Here is a 21911-nt window from a genome sequence, read left to right as displayed (position 1 = left end):
AACCCCCAGACAAACACAAAACTTGAAATTCAAAAAATAAAAGGTGAGATTAATAAAATTGAAAGTAAAAAAACTATTGAATTATCTAATAAAACAAAGAGTTGGTTCTATGAAAAAACCAACAAAATAGACAAACCCTTAGTAAACCTGATTAAAAAAAGGAAAGAGAAAAAGCAAATTGTTAGTCTTGAAAATGAAAAGGGTGAATTCACCACTAATGAAGAGGAAATTAGAACAATAGTTAGGAGCTACTTTGCTCACCTTTATGCCGATAAATTCGATAACTTAAATGAAATGGAAGAATACCTTCAAAAATATAGCTTGCCCAGATTAACAGAGGAAGAAGTAAGTAGTCTAAATAGTCCCATCTCAGAAAAAGAAATAGAACAAGCTATTAACCAACTTCCTAAGAAAAAATCCCCAGGACCAGATGGATTTACATGTGAATTCTACCAAACATTTAATGAACAACTAACTCCAATGCTATGAAAACTATTTGAAAAAATAGGGTTTGAAGGAGTCCTACCAAATTGCTTCTATGACACAGACCTGGCACTGATACCTAAACCAGGTAGATTGAAAACTGAGAAAGAAAACTATAGACCAATTTCCTTAATGAATATTGATGCTAAAATCTTAAATAAGATATTAGCAAATAGACTTCAGAAAATCATCCCCAGGATAATACACTCTGACCAAGTGGGATTTATACCAGGAATGCAGGGCTGGTTTAATATTAGGAAAATTATTAGTATAATTGACCATATTAATAATCAAATTAATAAAAACATATGATCATCTCAATAGATGCAGAAAAAGCATTTGATAAAATCCAACATCCATTCCTACTAAAAATGCTTGAGAGTATAGGAATAAATGGACTATTCCTTAAAATAATAAGGAGCATATATTTAAAACCTTCAGTAAAAATCATTTGTAATGGCGATAAACTAGAACCTTTCCCTGTAAGATCAGGAGTGAAACAAGGTTGCCCACTATCACCATTACTATTCAATATAGTACTAGAAACTCTAGCCTCGGCAATAAGAGCTGAGAAAGAGATTCAAGGAATTAGAGTAGGAAATGAGGAAATCAAATTATCACTTTTTGCAGATGACATGATGATATACTTAGAGAACCCCAAAGACTATGCTAAAAAGCTATTAGAAATAATTCAGAATTTTAGCAAAATTGCAGGATACAAAATAAATCCACATAAATCCTCAGCATTTTTATACATTAACAACACAATCCAACAGCAAGAGATACAAAGAGAAATTCCATTCAAAATAATGGTCAATAGTATAAAATATTTGTGAATATATCTACCAAAAGAGAGTCAGGAATTATATGAGCAAAATTACAAAACACTTGCCACAAAAATAAAGTCAGATTTAAATAATTGGAAAGACATTCAGTGCTCTTGGATAGGCCGAGAGAATATAATTAAGATGACAATACTCCCTAAACTAATCTATTTATTTAGTGCTATACCAATCAGACTTCCAAGAAACTATTTAAATAACCTAGAAAAAATAACAACAGAATTCATATTGAACAACAAAAGGTCGAGAATTTCAAGGGAAGTAATGAAAAAAAAATTAAGTGAAGGTGGTCTAGGTATACCTGATCTAGAACTATATTATAAAGCAACAATCACCAAAACCATTTGGTATTGTCTAAGAAATAGACTAGTTGATAAGTGGCATAGGTTAGGTTCACAGGGCAAGATAGTGAATAAAAATAGCAATCTAATCTTTGATAAACCCAAAGATCCCAAATTTTGGGATAAGAATTCATTATTTGAGAAAAACTGCTGGGAAAACTGGAAATTAGTATGGCAGAAACTAGGCATGGACCCATATTTAACACCACATACTAAGATTAGATCAAAATGGGTCCAAGATTTAGGCATCAAGAATGAAATCATAAATAAATTGGAGGAACACGGGATGATTTACCTCTCAGACTTGTGGAGGAGGAAGGAGTTTGTGTCCAAGGGAGAACTAGAGAGCATTATTGATCACAAAATAGAACATTTTGATTACACCAAATTAAAAAGTTTCTGCACAAACAAAACTAATGCAAACAAGATTAGAAGGGAAGTAACAAATTGTGAAACATTTTTCATTTTTACAGTTAAAGGTTCTGATAAAGGCCTCATCTCCAAAATATACAGAGAATTGACTTTAATTTATAAGAAATCAAGACATTCTCCAATTGATAAATGGTCAAAGGATATGAACAGACAATTTTCAGATGATGAAATTAAAATTATTTCCACTTATATGAAAGTGTTCTAAATCACTATTGATCAGAGAAATGCAAATTAAGACAACTCTGAGATATCATTACACACCTGTCAGATTGGCTAAGATGACAGGAACAAATAACGATGAATGTTGGAGGGGCTGTGGGAAAACTGGGACACTGATGCATTGTTGGTGGAGTTGTGAAAGAATCCAACCATTCTGGAGAGCAATCTGGAATTATGCCCAAAAAGTTATCAAAATGTGCATACCTTTTGACCCAGCCATACTACTACTGGGCTTATATCCCAAGGAAATACTAAAGAAGGGAAAGGGACCTGTATGTGCCAAAATGTTTGTGGCAGCCCTTTTCATAGTGGCTAGAAGCTGAAAGATGAATGGATGTCCATCAATTGGAGAATGGTTGGGTAAATTATGGTATATGAATGTTATGGAATATTATTTTTCTGTAAGAAATGACCAACAGGAGAAATAGAGAGAGGCTTGGAGAGACTTACATCAACTGATGTTAAGTGAAACGAGCAGAACCAGAAGATCATTATACACTTCAACAATGATACTGAATGAGGATGTATTCTGATGGAAGTGGATATCTTCAACATAGAGAAGAGCTAATCCAATTCCAATTGATTAATGATGGACAGAATCAGCTACATCCAGAAAAGGAACAATGGGAAATGAGTATAAACTGTTATTTTTACCTTCTGAATTCAATTCTTCTTGTGCAATAAGAAATTCGGTTCTACACACATATATTGTATCTAGAATATACTGTAATATATTTAACATGTTAAGACTGCCTGCCATCTGGGGGAGGGGGTTGGGGGAAGAAGGGAAAAAATCTGAATAGAAGTAAGTGCAAGGGATAATGTTGTAAAAAAAAATTACCCATGCATATGTACTGTCAAAAAAATTATAATTATAAAATAAAATAAAAATTAAATTTAAAAAAAAAGAGAGCAACTGGAAAAAAATAAATGGAATTTTCTGATTTCATTGAATGTCCATCTTCTTCTTGATATTTAATTTTTCTGGATAGTTGATTCTTGGCTGTAATTTAAGCACCTTTACCTTCCGGAATATGATATTCCAGGTCCTTTGATCTTTTAAAGTGAAAGCTGCTAGATTCTAGGTAATCCTGATTGTGGCTCCTCAATATCTGAATTGTTTCTTTCTGGCTGTTTGTAGCATCTAATAATTCTAAAATTTAACTGTGATATTCCTTGGTGTTTTCATTTTGCAATCTCCCTCAGCAAGTTATTGGAGGATCCTTTCAATGACTATTTTACCTTCTGGTTCTAGGTTTTCAGGGCAGTTTTCCATGATAATTTCTTGAAAGATATTATCTAGGCTTTTATTTTTCATCATTGTTTTCGCTAGTTCAATAATTCTTATATTGTTTCTCCTGGTTCTATTTGCTGGGATGAATTATTTTTAATTTACTTTTTCTTTTTTTCATATTTTTGCTTTCTTTGACTGATACTTGATGTCTCATTGACATTTGTTCAATTCTAATTTTTACTGAATTATTTCTTCAGTTATCTTTTCTACTCCCTTTGTATTTGACCAATTGAACTTTATGAATTGGTTTATTCATTGGATTTTTTTTCCATTTCACCAATTATATTTTTTAGAGAGTTGTTCTCCTTTTCCATTTCACCAATTCTATTTTTGAAGGAGTTGTTTTCTTTTTCCATTTCAACAAATTTGCTTTTCTCCCTGAGGCATTTGAGGTTAAGACCCTGTGCTCAAGGTCACACAGCTAGGAAATGTTAAGTAACTGAGGTCAAATTTGAACTCAGGTCCTTCTGACTTCAGGGCTGGTGCTCTATCCACTGCACCATCTTACTGCCCTACACCAAATATGTTTTTAAGGAATTTTCTTCAGATCATTTCTTTATTTCCTTTTCCAAACTCTCCTGCAAAGCACTAATTTCCTTTCCCCATTTTTCTTTTAAGATCCTTTTTGGATTCTCCTAAAAGAGCTTTTTGAATCAAAGGCCAACTCATATTACCTTTTGAAGCTTCATCTGGAGATGTTCTATCTTTAGTTTCCTCAGGGTTTGAAGTCTGTTCTTCCCTATTTTCATAAAAGCTATCTATATTCATATCTCTTTTATGCTTTTTTGATCATTTTAAAGTGCAGTCTGCTCTTAGGGAAAAAAGGGAGATTGTCCTAAGCTTCATTTTCGGGCAACAGTAACTTCATACTACCCTGTGGTCAGTGTTGATGGCTTTCTTCCTGTGCTTGGTAGGCATGGTCAAGTCTTTCATTATTCTGGGATTCAAGTGTTCTTTATTTTCCTTTTGTAATTATGTTGGAGGTCTCATAGCTAGTGTCATGACCCATTAAATTCTGAAACAGGATGGAGTAGCCAACAAGGCTGTATATTAGTTAGGAGTTTTACCCTGGCAAATGCCTCTTCACCCTAGGTTCCTAAACTGTACATGTGCTAGGCCGTTTGCCACCATGACATATTGAGACAGATCTTTTCTGAAGCTCTTCCAAAATATCTTATTGGAAATTTGTTGCACTCCAAATATGTGTGGATTCTGTCACTCCAAAATCCATTCACAGGTTTGATGTGATATTGATCTGAAGGAAGCCAGGAAAAGATAAGACAAAGATCTTTCTACTCTCTGCCATCTTGGTTCTGTTTTCCCCCTCTCCTGAATAGAGATTGAATAATTCTCTTTTTCTCTTTTTTTAACTTAATTTTTCTTGAGGGTTTTTATTTTCATTAGAGTAGGAGATTTATGTGTTCTTTCACAACTTGACTTTTATGGACATGTTCTGCATAACTTCACATATGGTTTCTTAATTGTGGGTGGGGAGAAGAGAGAGGATGTAGAACTAAAACATTTTAAAAGTAAATGTAAAAAAATGTTTTGAATGTAACTGGGAAAAATAACAAATATAAATTAAATAAATCAAACTTTAAAATGAAATAAAATAAAACAGACCTTGTCTAATTTATGTTAAATGAACAGTAGTTCTTAATGAAATTAATTTTCCTTGCAATAAACTTAAGTGTGTAAGTATCCATTTAATGGAAATGTTATTTAATATATAATAGATTTTTTTCTTCTCATATAAAGAAGGAAAGAGGAATCTATAAAGGTTAAATTATTTATTCAAAGTCATAAACACTGTAAGGTACAAAGCCAGAACTCAAACTCATGGGTTTGTTTTGTTGTTGTTTTAATCAAAGTTCAATCTTTTTCCCCTATTCTATAACACATTGAGGGTATTAATCTGGATATTGTTGATATTGGACTCTTAGTAGTTAGAAAATCAGGTTTTTCACTCAAGGCCTTGTGACTTCCTGTTTGATCACCTTATCTCTGCCTCTTGGCCTCTGTCTCTTCCTTCAAGTCTCAGCTAAATGTGTACCTTCAGAAAGAACCCTCTGCTAGCCTTTCTTCCTTCTTGTGTCCTCTCTCTGAGATAGTTCTAAGTTTATCCATGCTTATATCTTCTATAGTAGTTTACATATATCTCACCCATTAGACAGTGAACGTTTTAAGAACAGAACTGTTGTTTGCATTTTTGCATCCCCAGCATTAGCACAGTGCTTGGCACAGAGTAAGGTTTAATAAATGCTAGTCAACTAATTAACTAATCTAGGACAAGCTGTTTGCCCCAAGCTTCAGATTCTGAATCTTTAAATGAGAAGTTCAAAGGTGACAACTTTCACTGGAGAGATCAGGAATAATGGATGTGAAAAGCTGCATTTACTATGATATGGTTGATGTCTCACTTGGTTTTGTTGAATTTTTTAATGTCTTTGCTACACGGTGTTTTGTTTTGTTTTGTTTTTTGCAAATACTTATTGTAACTACTATATCATATAATAAATATAATGATTCTATTACACTATTTGATTTTTGTCTTTGAAAAGAATAAAGTCAACTCCAATAATTCATTTATTTTTCTTTCCAAGCATAATTTCTGAGCATTCCTTCATTGAGCTACATCTTTTTTTTTTTTTTTTTTTTTTTTTTTTTTTAAATAGGAAAGTCAACATTGATATGGTTCAGATTCTCCTTCTTCATACCATTCAAGATAATAGGAACTTTCAGTTTTCCTCAACCTTTTTCTACTACTATTACTATCATTTCCAAAATAGAAATGGGTAAATGAATTCTGCAGATGCTTCTTATTTGTACTAAAGTTAGACCACATTTTTGTGGCACTGAATAAGTTAATTCACACAGGATTGTCATTTTCATTATATTGTCTCAAATTATATTAATTAATATTTCTCCAATGATTTAGGTCTATTTTTATTTCTTCAGATAATATTTATAATTGAAATGGTTAGTTCCTTACTGAATCTTGGTAAATAATCCTGATATTTTGAAATTATTTTTAATTGATCCCTTTATCTGCTGTGTTTTATTGACCCTATATTGAAAGACTGACAAAGTATATGGATTTATATTATACATTGAAAATTTGATGTGATTATTATTTGTATTGGTTAATTTTAGTTGAGTATCTAAAACTCTCTAGATGTGTATTTTCTAAATTTCTTTGCATTGACCTGCTACATAGCTAGAATTTCTTATACTATTTTTTCCCCCCAAAACTCTTAGAAAAAAAAATTTATGCCTGGCCTTCTAACTCAAATACTACAACAATTCAAAACACATTCTAGAAAAGGGGAATTTATATCCCTCTGAACTGCAAAACCCAGGATGCTAGTCAGTTCTCAAGCCCCTAGAAATAATGTCAAAGAAAAATTAAAGTCCAAAAGCTAGATGAAAGGAAAATAAAATGTTCTTTGTCTGCTGATGACATTATGGCTTATTTATATGATTTTAGTAAAATATCAAAGAAATACAATGACACTATTAATATTATCAATAACATTTCAGATTAAAAAATATAAACCGACAAAAATTATAACATGTAAAATTAGCAATAAGAGATAACAGGAAGCAACAATAGAAATAATAGTCTCATTAATAATAATTACAAAAATTAGAACCAATCTGCCAAAGTACTCTCAATGATACCAAAAGAAATAAAAAGAAATATTAAGTAACTTGTGGATTATATGCTTATATTCTGTGCTCATGCCCTGAGTCATATCAATATGATAAAAAGTGATAATGATGCAGATATTAATATAAAGATTGAGTGCTATACTAAACAAACCACTAAAAAGATGTTTTACAGAACTGAAAAAAATGATAATACAATGTATCTGAAGTTGCTGAAAATCTAGACTATCAGGAGAATTGATGAAAAAGTATAGGGATGAAGAAGGAATAGTACTTCTAGACTTCTAACTATATTATAAAATAGTAATTATCAAATATATCTAACACTAACTAAAAATAATAGAAAAATAAATCAAATAACAGATCAAAAGCAAAAAAATCCAAAATAATTACATTCCTTAACCCAGGATTTAATAAAACTAAAAACTTAAATTATATCAGAATGATTTATATTTCAGAAGAATGTCTGGAAAATTTTAAAATCAATCTGGCAACTATTAGGTTTAAACCAACATGTTACATCACAGACCATAATAAATTCAAAATGAATGCATAACTACATATTGAAACAATATTTGAACAGAAGAATAGCAAAGTATGTGTTTTTATTTCTAGGTATATGTATAAATTCTTAAAAAAAGAGAGATAAAAGCAATTACAAAAGAAAAAAATAAAAATTTCAATTAGACAAAATTGAAAAGCTTTTTCTTGAGTAAAGTTAATTCAATAGAAGTGAAGTATGAAATGGGGAAAAATCTTTAAATCAAATATCAGAGCTCTGATAAGAATATGATATACAAAGTAATGAATAATTAATGAGATATGTGAGATCACATGCCATTCTGCAATAAATAAATGGTAAAAGTATAGAAACAATCAATTCCCAAAATAATTTCACATTCTTAATTATAATACAAAACAATATTTCAAGTTAATAACAAGAAGAATTCAATTTTTTTTAAAAGAACTTTGAAGTTTCAGGTCAAAACTATCAATTTCTCTAAAAGATTGGAGTAAACAAGGGAGAATGGAAAGAGAAGAGTGGTAGAACTGTGAATTAAGGCAGTTATTCTGGAAAGCAATTTGGAATTATGTAAATATAGTAACTAAAATTTCTATAATTTTTGTCTAGGGATAACATTGCTACACATATATTCAAAAAAAAGGTCAATGACAAAGATGAAGGCCCCATATTAATTAAAATATTTATAAAATTAATTTTTGTTGTGGCAAGGAATTGGAAACAAAATATTACAATTGATTGACGAATGATTAAACAAATTGTTGTTGAATATAAAAACTCTTATTATGCCATAAAAACAATGCATATGATTGACACAGAGTAATATAAAAACATATATGTACTGATGAAGAACTAAGAAAATGACCTACATGATAACTAAAATTTTGTAAATGAAAATTGAAACGACTCTAACTACTAACTAAATAACAAAAGCATTATTGCAAAATGATAATAATCCAACTTGGCCTCAAGTAATACATATGAGAATATTTCTTGTCCTCAACTCCTTTGTAAAGATGTAGTATCATAGTTATGGAACAATAAATATAATGCAGGTTTTCAATATGTTGAGGTTTTTAGCTTATTTTTTTTGTTTTTTTTTTAAATCCTTAATGTAATATATTAATAAGCAAAGGGATAGAAGGAGAATGGAATATAAAAGGAAAATTTTTTTTTTTTCTTGCTGAGGGAATTGGGATTAAGTGACTTGCCCAGAGTCACACAGCTGGGAAGTATTAAGTGTCTGAAACCAGATTTGAACTCAGGTCCTCCTGACTTCAGGGCTGGAGCTCTATCTACTGTGTCTCCTAGCTGCCCCAATTCAAATGTTTTAATCAAATTTTATCAAAAAAAAAAAAAATAGAGCAAATCATGATGCTTCTACCTGGGAAAGACAGTATAGATATACAATGAATTGGGATCTGGGAATTTATAAGGAAACAACAGTGGACTGTGTTGCCTCTAGAAAATTTAATAGCTCATTCAACTGCCAACCTTCTCATGAATTTTTTTTTATAAATACTATTCTGGTGTTGCTATATGGAAATTAAATGTTAAATACAAATATCTAAAAAATGGAAACTATATATCCCAAAGAGGGCTTTGGAGATGTACATGGTGGGTATAAGCAGAGCACAACATGCAATCAAGAGAAACTTTAAGGAACAAGAGTAAAAGATGTATATTAACAAAGAAAAGTCACATAACAAGAGTAAAATATAAGTAGATTTAAAAAAAATATTTACTGATATTGTAAAAATAGTTGAGATTTATACAGAAAGATTTCTAAAATATTGTGTCCACCTTTTATGGCAAAATTATGGGAGAATATGAACAAATATCACTTAGGATTGTTGGAAAGTATGCTAAATCAATGCAATCAAAAAGCTATTTGAGCATTGAGTATTTCTATTACAAAGGAACCATTAGATTTCAGGATGATGAGTGGTGTATTTGGAGAGAAAAGTGACATGAAAACAAAAAACAATGCTTTTATTGTATTAAAATTTTAGTTTAAAGATTTCTAAGGTTCATTTTCATCTCTGTATTGTATTAGCCTTTTATGTTTACCTCTCAGTGGTTTAGCCACTTCTTTGAGGTCGTGAAAAGAGGCCAAAAATAAATTGTTTTTTAAAGAATTCCCTAGCTCAAAAGTGAGTAGAATCACAGGTCAACTCTCTCCCTATTCTCTGAAATTCATCTGAGGTCTAGCAACCTGTTATGTGGAGATTCTCTTTTGCAAATTGACCTAGATATTGTGCCTCCATATCAGTCTCTTAATTGTATTCATTTTATTTTTATAAATTACGGTATCATTCATGCAGAACTGTATAGTACCTCAGAAGTCATCTAATCCAGCATGCTCATTTTATAATTGTAGAATCTCTGGAGAAGGAATGTTTAATGTGTTATGTGAGATCTCACCAGTTTTAAGCATTACATGTTATATTTGAACCCATGTCTTCTTATTCTTGAGCCATAATTTTTTCCAGTGTACTATATTATATTCAAACTATATCTCAGCTTAAATTATCAGTGACAAATTGTATATCCCTACTCTTTACCTATCTCCACCCCAATATAGGAACTTTGTTTTGTCTTGCCAATTTACTAAAAACCATCCAGTTCTTTCAGCCAGAATCCATCTTTCATGTAACCATCATCTGCCAAATTATGAGAATTTCCCATGTGATAATCCCTAGAATATTAAGAGAGGAGAAATGGGATTAAGGAAGTTCCCAAATAGATTACTAATATGTTTGTTTTATATACCAAAGGCACCAAGGAATTTTCAGAATAAAAATTCATTTTTCAAGGGACCCAGGATATTTCAAAGATCAGACAGTCAAGTAAATTTGTGATAGAAATGATGAATAAGTATGTTGGGCTTCTCATGGCCAATTAAAAAAAAAAAAGAAAGAAATAACAATGCTGCTCCTGGTATGGAGAAGTAGAATAGATTTCTATTCCCCTACATACAAAGACAATCATTTAGCATCTCAACACAGGATACGAGACCATGGAGATAGCTACATACATATAATAATTCCAATAAAAAGTAGAAAATGAACCTAATAAACTAGATATTTTGCCTAGACAAGTTGGCTTTAAACTTTTTTGTCTTTTTACCAACTTACATAGAGTTGTGCATAAAAATGAAAAAAATTGAAATGCTTACTACATGCAAAGTACTGTGCCAAGATTTGGGATACAATGGAAAAACAAAGACAAGTACAACATATTACAACAGTTATGCATTATGATCAAGGGGGATTTATATCAGAAATGTGGGGATGTTTAACATAAAGAAAACTATTAAGATATTTGATTATATCAATAAACAAAGTTAAAAATATTATATCAGTGGATGCAGAAAAATATTTTTATAAAGTACATTAGAAAGTAATGGTATAAATTCATTTTTCTTTTAATTGAAAAAAAGCATTTATCTAAAACCATCAATCATAATTATTTGTAATGGGGATAAGTTAATAGACTTCCCATCAAGATTAATTGTCAAATAAGGATACCCACTTTCAACAATATTATTTAATATTGTTTTGGAAATTCTAGCAATAGTAATAAGAGAAAAAAAGAAGGAATCAGAATATGGGCTGAGATAGTAAAACTGTCTATTTTTGCAAACAATATGATGATATACTTGGAAAATCCCAAAGATTAAAAAGGTATTTAAAACAATGACTAATTTTAGCAATATAACAGGAAATAAAGTAAATTTGCATAATTCATCAGCGTTCTTATGTATCACAAACTAAATCTGGCAAAAATAGAAGATATCACATTACAATAACTAGTCATTATAAAATTCCTAGGAGTATACCTGCCAAAACAAAGGAACCATAAAAATCTAATTTTTAAAATATACAAATAAAATCAGATTTAAATAATTGGAGAAATAATAATTGTTCATGGGTAGACAGGACCAATATAATAAAAATTACAGTTCTCCAGAAATTAATTTATATGCTCAATGCTATCCCAAATAAATTACTTGAAAAAGTCTGAACCTCTGAATCACTGTGAAAAATCCAGTGAAAGCACTGGAATCAGACAACGGAGCACTTAAGGCTAATTAGCTGTTGGACAATACTCTATTAGCATATACTTGGAAAATGGCTCTTCTCACTATTCTGTTCTGGCTTGATCTTTTGGTATATATAGAGAATTGCAGGAGGGATTAGAGGGTGGAGTAAGACTAGCCAGAGTTACTTTGGAGGAGAAGGAAGAGAAAGGAGGTTGGTAGGTGGAGAGCTTGTGGCAGTTTCATTCATCTCCTCTACTTTTCCCTCTAAAGGCCAAGGATTTTTGCTAATCCTGACTCTGGGTGATCCTGAGGTCAACAGGGAGCTAACTCAGACTTCACATTTGGTGTCCAACGTGTGAACCAAGGACTAATTTCACTGAAGAAGTCCCCAGTTACCAGGAAATAGGGTGAATATTTTAATAGACATACAGGGAACTTACTTTATTAAGGGCTAAATTAGTAACCTTTTCTAACTGAAATGGGGCAGATATTAGGAAAAAGATTCTACCCCCACCCCCGCCCATAGGCAGCCCTATCAAAAGCATACTTAAATTGATCAAGGCTTAATTGTAACTTGTGAGCAGATCACTGGACTAGGGTACTTAGAATGCGTGTCTCCTTGGTTCTTAAAGGAAGAAGATATAGGAGCAGATAACTGGAAACTAGTAGGAGATCAAGTATGTGAATGCTACGATGATAAAGTCCTGATTCAATTTCCAAGTAAACATTCTATATATACAACATAATACAATTGGCCTTAAAAAATTCTGCAAGTTATTAAAAAACAAAAACAAAACAAAACAAACAACACCAACCAAAAAAACAAAACAAAACAAAACAAAAAAAAAAAAAAAAAAAAAAAAAAAAAGAACAGCCAGATGAGGAAGTGTGAGGAAAAAGAGGAAGACAAAGGACAGATTTATGGCTGTATACCAGAGGGCTTGAGGACTTAAGTGAACTTGAAGGGCGTGGTTTTACACTTTACTGGCATACCCTTTAATACTCAAGGACAGGCAGAAGTAGAGAGGAGAAACAGAGACATCAAGAAGTTCCTCCAAAAACAATAGAAAGTGGGAGCCACAGTAAACCTAGAGAACTTCTAAATCTAGCTCTTTGTTCTACTAATTTCTTGATTTTTGACAAAGATGCACTGGTTTTGGCAGGCAGGTTTTATAACACACTGGACGGGCAGTGTCCAGTGCAAGCAGCTCCACTGTCTTTAGATAATCGCCAAGTAATGTGGAGACCCAAAAAGTAGTGAATGGAAGGTACCGGATAGGTTAACTGCTTGGGGGAGAGGGTTTGCTTGTATCTCTACAGATGGGGAAGGAATCAGATGGGTACCAACCAGCTGTATTTGCTTTGTCCATTAGAGAGAGATAGAGCAGACCCTTGAAACAAAGGAGAAGACCCAAGAAACACTGGATGATTCTGTCACTGACTGTGCCCACCACTGAAAGAGCCTAATAGTTATGACGTTTGACTCAAGGACATCAAAAATTGTTGGACTTGAAAACCTCCTGAGACATGATAAAACTGTTGTAATACTTGAAAACCCTCAGGAATCATTGGATTTTCTGAGAAATGATAAGACTGCTGCAGGACTTCAAAAACTTGTGGGGATCATTGGATTCCCTAACACGTGAAGCAATGGACAATAAATTGCTTTTGAACTATCTTTTGGCTGCTTAAGGAGGCATATGTGTGATTGTTGTTTACATGCCCTCCTTCTAGGACATCTGGAAATCTTTTATAAGACCATGTTGATTCATATTGTTTGTTATATCACTGCTTGCATATACAATTCATATCTGTTACACCACATAAAGGGAGATTAGGCAGTACCAGATTTTAAATTATATTATAAGGTAGTAATTAGCAAAACCATCTGGCACTAGCTAAGAAATAGAAGAGTAGATCAGTCATAGACAGTGTTATTAAGAACTTTAACTATGGGGCAGCTAGGTGGCGTAGAGGATAGAGTACCAGCCCTGAATTCAGGAGGACCAGAGTTCAAATCTCGTCTCAGACACTTAACACTTCCTAGCTGTGTGACCCTGGACAAGTCACTTAACCCCAGCCTCAGAAAAAAGAAAAAAAAAAAGTAAATAATAAAAAAAAAAATAAAAAAAGAACTTTAGCCACACAATTGCAATAGATTTGTAATGGAAAGAGCCATCTTCATCTACAGAGAAAACTATGTACATTTAATATGGATCAAAGCACAATATTTTCATCTTGGTTATTGTGGTTATTTGTTTGTTTGTTTTCTTGTTTCTTTTCTCATATTTTTTTTTCCTTTCACTTTTTAATGTGATTTTTCTTTTGGAGCACAATGAAGGTAGAAAAATGTTAAGAAGAATTGCACATGTTTAACCTATATTGGATTTCTTGCTATCTCTGGGAGAGGGGAGGAAGAGAGAGAGAAAAATTTGGAACACAAGGTTTTGCAATAGTGAATGTTAAAAATTATCTTTGCACATATTTGGAAAAAATAAAAAGTTACTTTAAAAATAAATGTGGGATATTGTCACTATTAGTCTAAGAAACAAGATACAGAGCTTCTCTATTCACAATAGAGACCCGTCCAAATATGTTTTTTCTTCTATTAGCAGAATTAAATTATATGAAAGAATGAGAACAAGTATGCCCCTGGAAGCCAATAAATAATAATATGATAGTGGGTAGGGATTAGATCAATTGTTTCATTAGAATAGGAAATTCCCAAGTAAGAAAACTCCCTCTACCAATGTAGATTACATATGTTCTACCATTTATAATCTTGAGTGTTGCCTAGAGCATTGAGAGATTAAATGATTTGCCCAGTTACACAGTCATTATGCATTCAAAATGAAGCTATCTACTATTCCATACTGGCTGTCATAGGCAAAATAATTTCTTCTTATTGAGTCATTTCAGTTACATCTGACTATTCATGATCCCATCTGAGGTTTTCTTGGCAAAGATAGTAAAGTGGTTTGTAATTTCCTTGTCTAGCCTTATTTTACAGATGAGGAAATTGAGGTAAACAAAGTTAAATGACTTGCCCAGGATCACACAGCTTGGAAAATCCAAAAGACTTCAATGTCAATCTAGAACAAGTCATACTTGGAAAAAAAAAAAAAAAAAAAAGAATTCCTACTACAATATACACAACAAGCATTGTCTTGTTTGAGATGAAGAGGTACACAGTATTATTTGAAGTTCTCTTTTCAATTTTTGGAAAATCTTTAATTGCTAGGAAATTTTCTATGGTTAGTCTATGATATGAATCCTAAATTTTATTTTTGCTATTTTCACTTATTGTTTCTTATTCAAGTGGCTGATTGCTGGAACTCTATCTTTCCAGAAATCAGCAAGAGTCAGGATCACTAAACGTCTTTATTCTAGATCTTTACCTTCGCCTCCAACGCCCGGTCACGAGTGCAAGTGAGCGTGAGTTCCACCACCCAAGTTTCTCTTGCTCCTCCCACACAAGTCACTTCCCTCTCTTTGTCTCACCAATCAAGTCAGCACAGAACAGCTGGGGAGGGTCAACCTTAAACAAGTTAATAGGGAACCGTCCAATTGGCAATTAGTCTCACGTGCTTCATCATCCAAGTGCATTGCTCAGTTCTAGCCCTTTACATCTCCCGCTTTCTTTTGTTTTAGACCACAGGAGGTCGCGCCATCCCTGACCTTTCAGGGAGATGAGAACCCCAAAAAGGACGTGATCACGCCCCCCCTGACTTCTCAGGAGGGGAGATGAAAGCACTAAAAAGGAGATAATCACGCCCTCCCTGACATCTCAGGAAGGGAGATGAGAAGCACCAAAGAGAAGTGGGGATTTGCTAGCGGGTTTCTGGATTGAAGGGCCTTATTAGAGACAAGTATGCACAAACCCATCAGCATGGGAGTTATTACACAAGCACATAGCAATAACGCAGAGGCTATTAGTGGTGACTCTCACCACAATCAGTGCAGACTCGATGTGGTGTAACAAACAGGAATTGTACATGCAAATAGTGACATAACAAACAATATAAATCAACATGGTATTGTAAGAGATTTCCAGAAGTCCTAGAAGGAGGGTATGTAGACACCAGACACACATACCCCTTCTTCAGCAACCAAGAAATAGTCCAAAACCAATCTATTGTCCATTGCTTCACTGTTAGGGAATCCAATGATCCCCACAAGTTTTTGAAATCCCACATCAGTCTTTTTATATGTTAGGGAATCCAATGATCCCCACAAGTTTTTGAAGTCCAGCAACAGTCTTATGATGCCTCAGAGAATCCAATGATTCCTGAGGACTTTCAGTCCTACAATAGTCTTATGATGCCTCAGAGAATCCAATGATTCCTGAGGACTTTCAGTCCTACAATAGTCTTATGATGTCTCAGAGAATCCAATGATTCCTGAGGATTTCAGTCCTACAATAGTCTTATGATGTCTCAGAGAATCCAATGATTCCTGAGACTTTCAAGTCCTACAATAGTCTTATGATGTCTCAGAGAATCCAATGATTCCTGAGACTTTCAAGTCCTACAATAGTCTTATGATGTCTCAGAGAATCCAATGATTTCTGAGGATTTTCAAGTCCAACAGTTTTTGATGTCCATGGGTCAAATGCCATAACTGCCAGGTTCTTTCAGTGGTGGGCACAGTCAGCAACGGAACCACCCGATGTTTCTTGGGCCTTCTCCTTCGTTTCAAGGGTCTGCTCTGTCTCTCTCCGATGGACAAGGCGAATACGGCTCGTTGGCACCCATCTGATTCCTTCTCCATCTGTAGAGATACAAGCAAACCCTCTCCCCCAAGCAGTTAACCTATCTGGTCCCTTCCATTCACCACTTTCTGGGTCTCTCCACATCACTTGGCGATTATCTAAAGACAGTGGAGCTGCTCGCACTGGACACTGCCCTTCCGGTGAGTTATAAAACCTGTCTGCTGGAGCCAGTGCATCTTTGTCAAAAATTAAAAAATTAATGGTATAGAGAACTAAATTTAGAAGTTCTCTAGGGTTACCCGTGGCTCCCCCTTTCTTTTGCTTTTGGAGGAGTGTCTTAATATCTCTGTTTCTTCTCTCTACTATTGCCTGCCCTTGAGGATTAAAGGGTATGCCCGTGGTGTGTAAAATCTTATACTGTGCACAAAAGTGTGTAAAATGTTTAGATGTATATGCAGGTCCATTGTCTGTTTTTATTGCTTGTGGCACGCCCATAATTGCAAATGCTTGTATAAGGAATTCAGTGACCACTCGGGCTGTCTCTTTTGCTGCTGGTATTGCAAATGTGAATCCTGAAAAGGTGTCTACCACGACATGGATAAAAGATAGACGACCAAAAGATTTATAATGGGTCACATCCATTTGCCAAATTTCATTAGGTCTCAAACCACGAGGGTTCTTCCCTGGAGGGAGTGTAGGAGCATGGAAAGGAAGGCAAGCTGTACAGGCTTTTACTATGCTCCTAGCTTCTTCTCTTGTTATTCCAAACTGCAAACGTAAAGCTCGGGCAGCCTGATGATATTTAGAATGAGACTCTTGTGCTTCTTGAAATAAAGGAGTACTGGCCAGCATGGTTAGAAGGCTATCTGCCTTTGAATTACCATCAAAAATAGGACCTGGAAGTCCACTATGGGAATGGACATGCAAAATATAAATCTTACCTGGATGCTTTCTCACTTGCTCTTGAAGCTCTTTAAAGAGCTGATATATATTGGAGGCTACAAATTTTATTTGGGCTGTGGCAATTCTTTGTACCACACCTACTGAATAGGCTGAATCAGATATTATATTTATGTCTCCCGGATAATAAGCAAGAGCTAGAATGATTGCATACAATTCATTCTGCTGAGTGGACTGAAAAGGAGTTCTGATTACTCTCTTTATAGTTAAGTCACGAGAATACACAGCGCAAATATTATGTTTGGATGCATCTGTAAAGATAGTTGGTCCTTTAAGAGGAACTTTAGAAACCTTTTCTTCAAGAATCCATTGCCAATTATGTAGCAGTCTGGTTATCTTTAATGGAGACCCGTGTGCAAAATTTGGAGCCATGGCTAATAAAATTTGCCACTCTGGGATGGTTTCGCAGCACACATTAACTTGTGCATTAGTATAAAAGGTATATATCTTATCAGGTCTTGTCCCAGATAATTGTACTGCTCGTTTAATGGCCTTTAATAAAATTCTAGCCACAAGCACTGGGTAAGGAATAAGGCTTTGTTCTGGTTGTGCTGGGAGGTTCACCCACTCTATCACACTGTCTCCTTGATGAAGGACTGCTGTGGGGGCCTCTTGTGTAGCAAAAACTGATATTTCCAAGGGTTTTTGAGTGACTCTTTCAACCACATTGGATAAAGCCAGTTCAACTTGTCTCAAAGCCTCTTGAGCTTCTTTTGTAAGCTGGCGTGGTGAATTTAAAGCACTGTCTCCCCTTAAAATGTCATATAATGGTTGCAATTGACAGGTAGTCAAGCCTAGCACGGGACGCATCCATTGGATATCTCCTATCAATTTCTGGAAGTCATTTAAGGTGTTTAGCTTCTCTGTTCTTAAGGAGAGTTTTTGTACTGTAAGCACCTTAGGATATACTTCATATCCTAAATATTGAAAAGGAGCATGTCTTTGAATCTTTTCTGGAGCTATGTGCAATTTATAATTCCTTAGTGTTTCTATGGTTTTTTTGTAGACATGCTTCTAACATTTGTTCCTCAGGTGCACATCCCAATATATCATCCATGTAATGTAATAACATTACTTTTGGAAATGCTTTTCTTACTGGACTAAGAGCAGCAGCAACATACATTTGACACATAGTAGGGCTGTTTTTCATTCCCTGTGGCAAAACTGTCCATTCATATCTTTTATAAGGCTCAGCTAAGTTAACGCTGGGCACTGAAAAGGCAAATCTTTTCATATCCTCCTTATCTAGAGGGATAGAATAGAAACAATCCTTAATGTCTATAACCCAGAGAGGCCATTCTCTAGGCAACTGAGTAGGAGATGGAAGTCCAGGTTGAAGAGTTCCCATAGTTTCCATCTGTTCATTTACCTTTCTTAAATCAGTCAACATCCTCCATTTTCCAGATTTCTTTTTTACAACAAATACTGGGGAATTCCAAGGACTTAGAGAAGGTTGTAAGTGTCCTTGATCAAGTTGTTCCTGTACTATATCTAGTAAGGCCTGAATTTTATTGTTATCTAAGGGCCACTGTTCTATCCACACTGGTGTATCAGTTTTCCACTGGATAGGAACAGGTGAAAGTGTTGGCAGGCCTTCAACAGCAGCCCTGCCTAAAAAACCGAAGTACTCATTTTTAACCCTAATTGTTGTAAAATGTCTCTTCCCCACAGATTGATGGGGATTTTTTCAATTATAAAAGGAGTAAAAACTCCTGTTTCACCTTCAAATACCCATCTTAAAGGGGTAGCACTAACTTCAGCTGCTATTGATCCTCCTACCCCAGACATGTAGGTGTCTGCCTTAGTCTTTGGCCAGTGACTGGGCCAGTTGGCACCTCTAATGACTGTGCGATCTGCACCTGTGTCCACCAGTCCTTCTAATGCTATGCCATTTATATAGATGGTGAGCATAGGTCGGTCAGCTGTCACAGCTGCTGTCCAGTATATTCCTGGGTTTTTCTGCTTGGAGTCCGAACATGGGTGACTGTCACCAGGTTGCTTATTAGGAGTCTGTATCAATAAACCCGATGCTACTACTTCCCCTGGTTGATAAGTCACACATTGTCTCCCTGTATTAGTGACTGGGATATTATCTACACATTCCCCAGTTTCCCACATCAGTGTATGAATGAACACTGTCTTGTAAGTACTCTCAGGAGGTGAAATGGTCAAGCCTACTGTGCCTGGAGGCAAGGGATCCATAGGTTGGAGAGGAACAGATTTCACCTCTCCAGGGGGTATCTCAATTGTCCCAGCTGCATACAACTCTATCCTCCCTAATTGTAGTCCCTTTTTCCCATCATGTTGCTTCCTGGCTGACTGATTGTGTAATCCCTTTCTCCCCTCAGATGGCTTCCTTGCTGATTGGTCATGTCTGGGTATTGGACTTGGAGGCACTCTCTGGGTGTGGCATCGGCTGCCATCATGCCCCAAGTGTTTTTTGCTTGGGGCCCTGGAGCTGGGCCCCTCATCCCGTTTCCCTGAATCAGTCTACACTCTGAGGCCCAATGGAGTCCTCTGTTGCATTTTGGACATGGGGTTTTGGGTCTTGTTCTCCCAGCCTGTCTTCTCACTCTGTCTCTGTGCCAACATTGAGCTTTCAAATGGCCTACTTTACCGCATTGAAAGCATTGACGAGTCTCTCGGGAAACCCCTTGCCAAAAGGGATCCTGTCTCCCCATGTTGGGATCTTGGGAAGTCTGCACCATAGCCTGGCTATAAAAGGTATTTGTGCCCATTGCGGCACAGCGTCTTATGATCTCCTCTAAAGGAGCATCCTTACGTAGTCCTAGTATAATCCTTCTACAAACCTCATTGGCATTGTCTCTAGCAAGTTGCCTCACCAAAGTGTCTGTTACTTCATTTTCACCATTTGCCTGTATGACAGCTGTCTGCAAACGTGCCACAAAATCAGCAAAAGGTTCATTTGGTCCCTGTACAATTTTTGTGTAGGTCTCACCCTTGTAGTTTTTACTGGGGAGAGAAGCCCATGCTTTGATAGCAGCAGCAGAAATTTGCTCAAATGCTGTTATGGAGTAATTAATCTGTACCAAAGCGTCTGCATAAGAACCTATACCCATTAGTAGGTCATAGGTGATGGAAGTATTAGCTGCATTTTGACTATTTTGTTGGGCTTGAATTCTACAGAGCTCAGTAAATTCAGAAAGCCACAACAAATTTTGTCCAGGTTCTAAGCACACTTTTGCAATGACTTTCCAGTCACTAGGGGTTAAGGTTTCATAAGCCAAATTGTGTATTAACATTTTAACATAATCTGATGTAGCCCCAAAGACAGTGCAAGATTTTTTCAGGTTTTTAAGGACATCCATATTAAAAGGAGCATATCTTCTACTCTCTTGACCTGCAGAATTACGCTGTTGAATCACGGGAAAAATTTGAAGTTTGAAATCATTATCTACTTCTTTTCCATTTTCAATTGCTTCAATAAGCCCTCTTTCTAATCTAGTTACAGGAGTGGGCAGTTGTTGGGAGGGGGGGCTCTGTGTGGGAGGAGGGGGGGGCGCTGATGAGGTCACCGCCCCTCCCACTACTCCTCCGTCCCTGAAGGTGGAGTGGATGTGGGCTGATCAATAATCTGCTCTCTAGGTGGGGTTGAAATTTCTTCAGGACAATCAGAGTCTACACCCTCAGATTCCTCATTCAAATCCCCTTGCCCTCTGGCAATGTCCTGAGTTTGCCTATCTTCTATCTTTTGTTCCTCAAGCTTCCTTCTCTGAGCCTTTTTAGAACTCTTCCTTCTTCTAAACTCTTCTTGATAGCTTAAGTCTAATAGAATCAAGTTGTATAGGTAAAATACCTCTGGGAAAATTTGACAATTCCCATTTTTTGAGTAAAATTCTTTCATTTCAAGTCCCACTAGCTTCCATTTATCTATACGTAGTTTTTCTTCATTTAAGAACCAAGGGGACGTGCGAATCAATGAGTGTAAGAGATTATTCATTTGTGGGATGGGAACAAGTAAACTTTTCTCATCAATTATCTTAATTATATCCTCTATAGCATTGCTAGATGAGGCAGGGGCTGGGGTTGGAGCAGGGTCAGCTGAGGCCCAGGATTTACCTAACATCTGCCCCATCTCAGTTACTAGAGATTGCTGATTTAGTCCTTAACAAGGTAAGTTCCTTATTTCTATTAGAATACTCACCTAATCTCCTGGTCACAGGAGGACTTCGGTGGAAGTAGGGTGCCAGCCACACGTTGGACGCCAAATGCTGGAACTCTATCTTTCCAGAAATCAGCAAGAGTCAGGATCACTAAACGTCTTTATTCTAGATCTTTACCTTCGCCTCCAACGCCCGGTCACGAGTGCAAGTGAGCGTGAGTTCCACCACCCAAGTTTCTCTTGCTCCTCCCACACAAGTCACTTCCCTC

The sequence above is a fragment of the Sminthopsis crassicaudata genome, chromosome 1 (genome assembly GCF_048593235.1).
Source record: "Sminthopsis crassicaudata isolate SCR6 chromosome 1, ASM4859323v1, whole genome shotgun sequence".
NCBI classification, from domain to species: Eukaryota; Metazoa; Chordata; class Mammalia; order Dasyuromorphia; family Dasyuridae; genus Sminthopsis; species Sminthopsis crassicaudata.
This window is presented reverse-complemented; position numbering follows the sequence as displayed.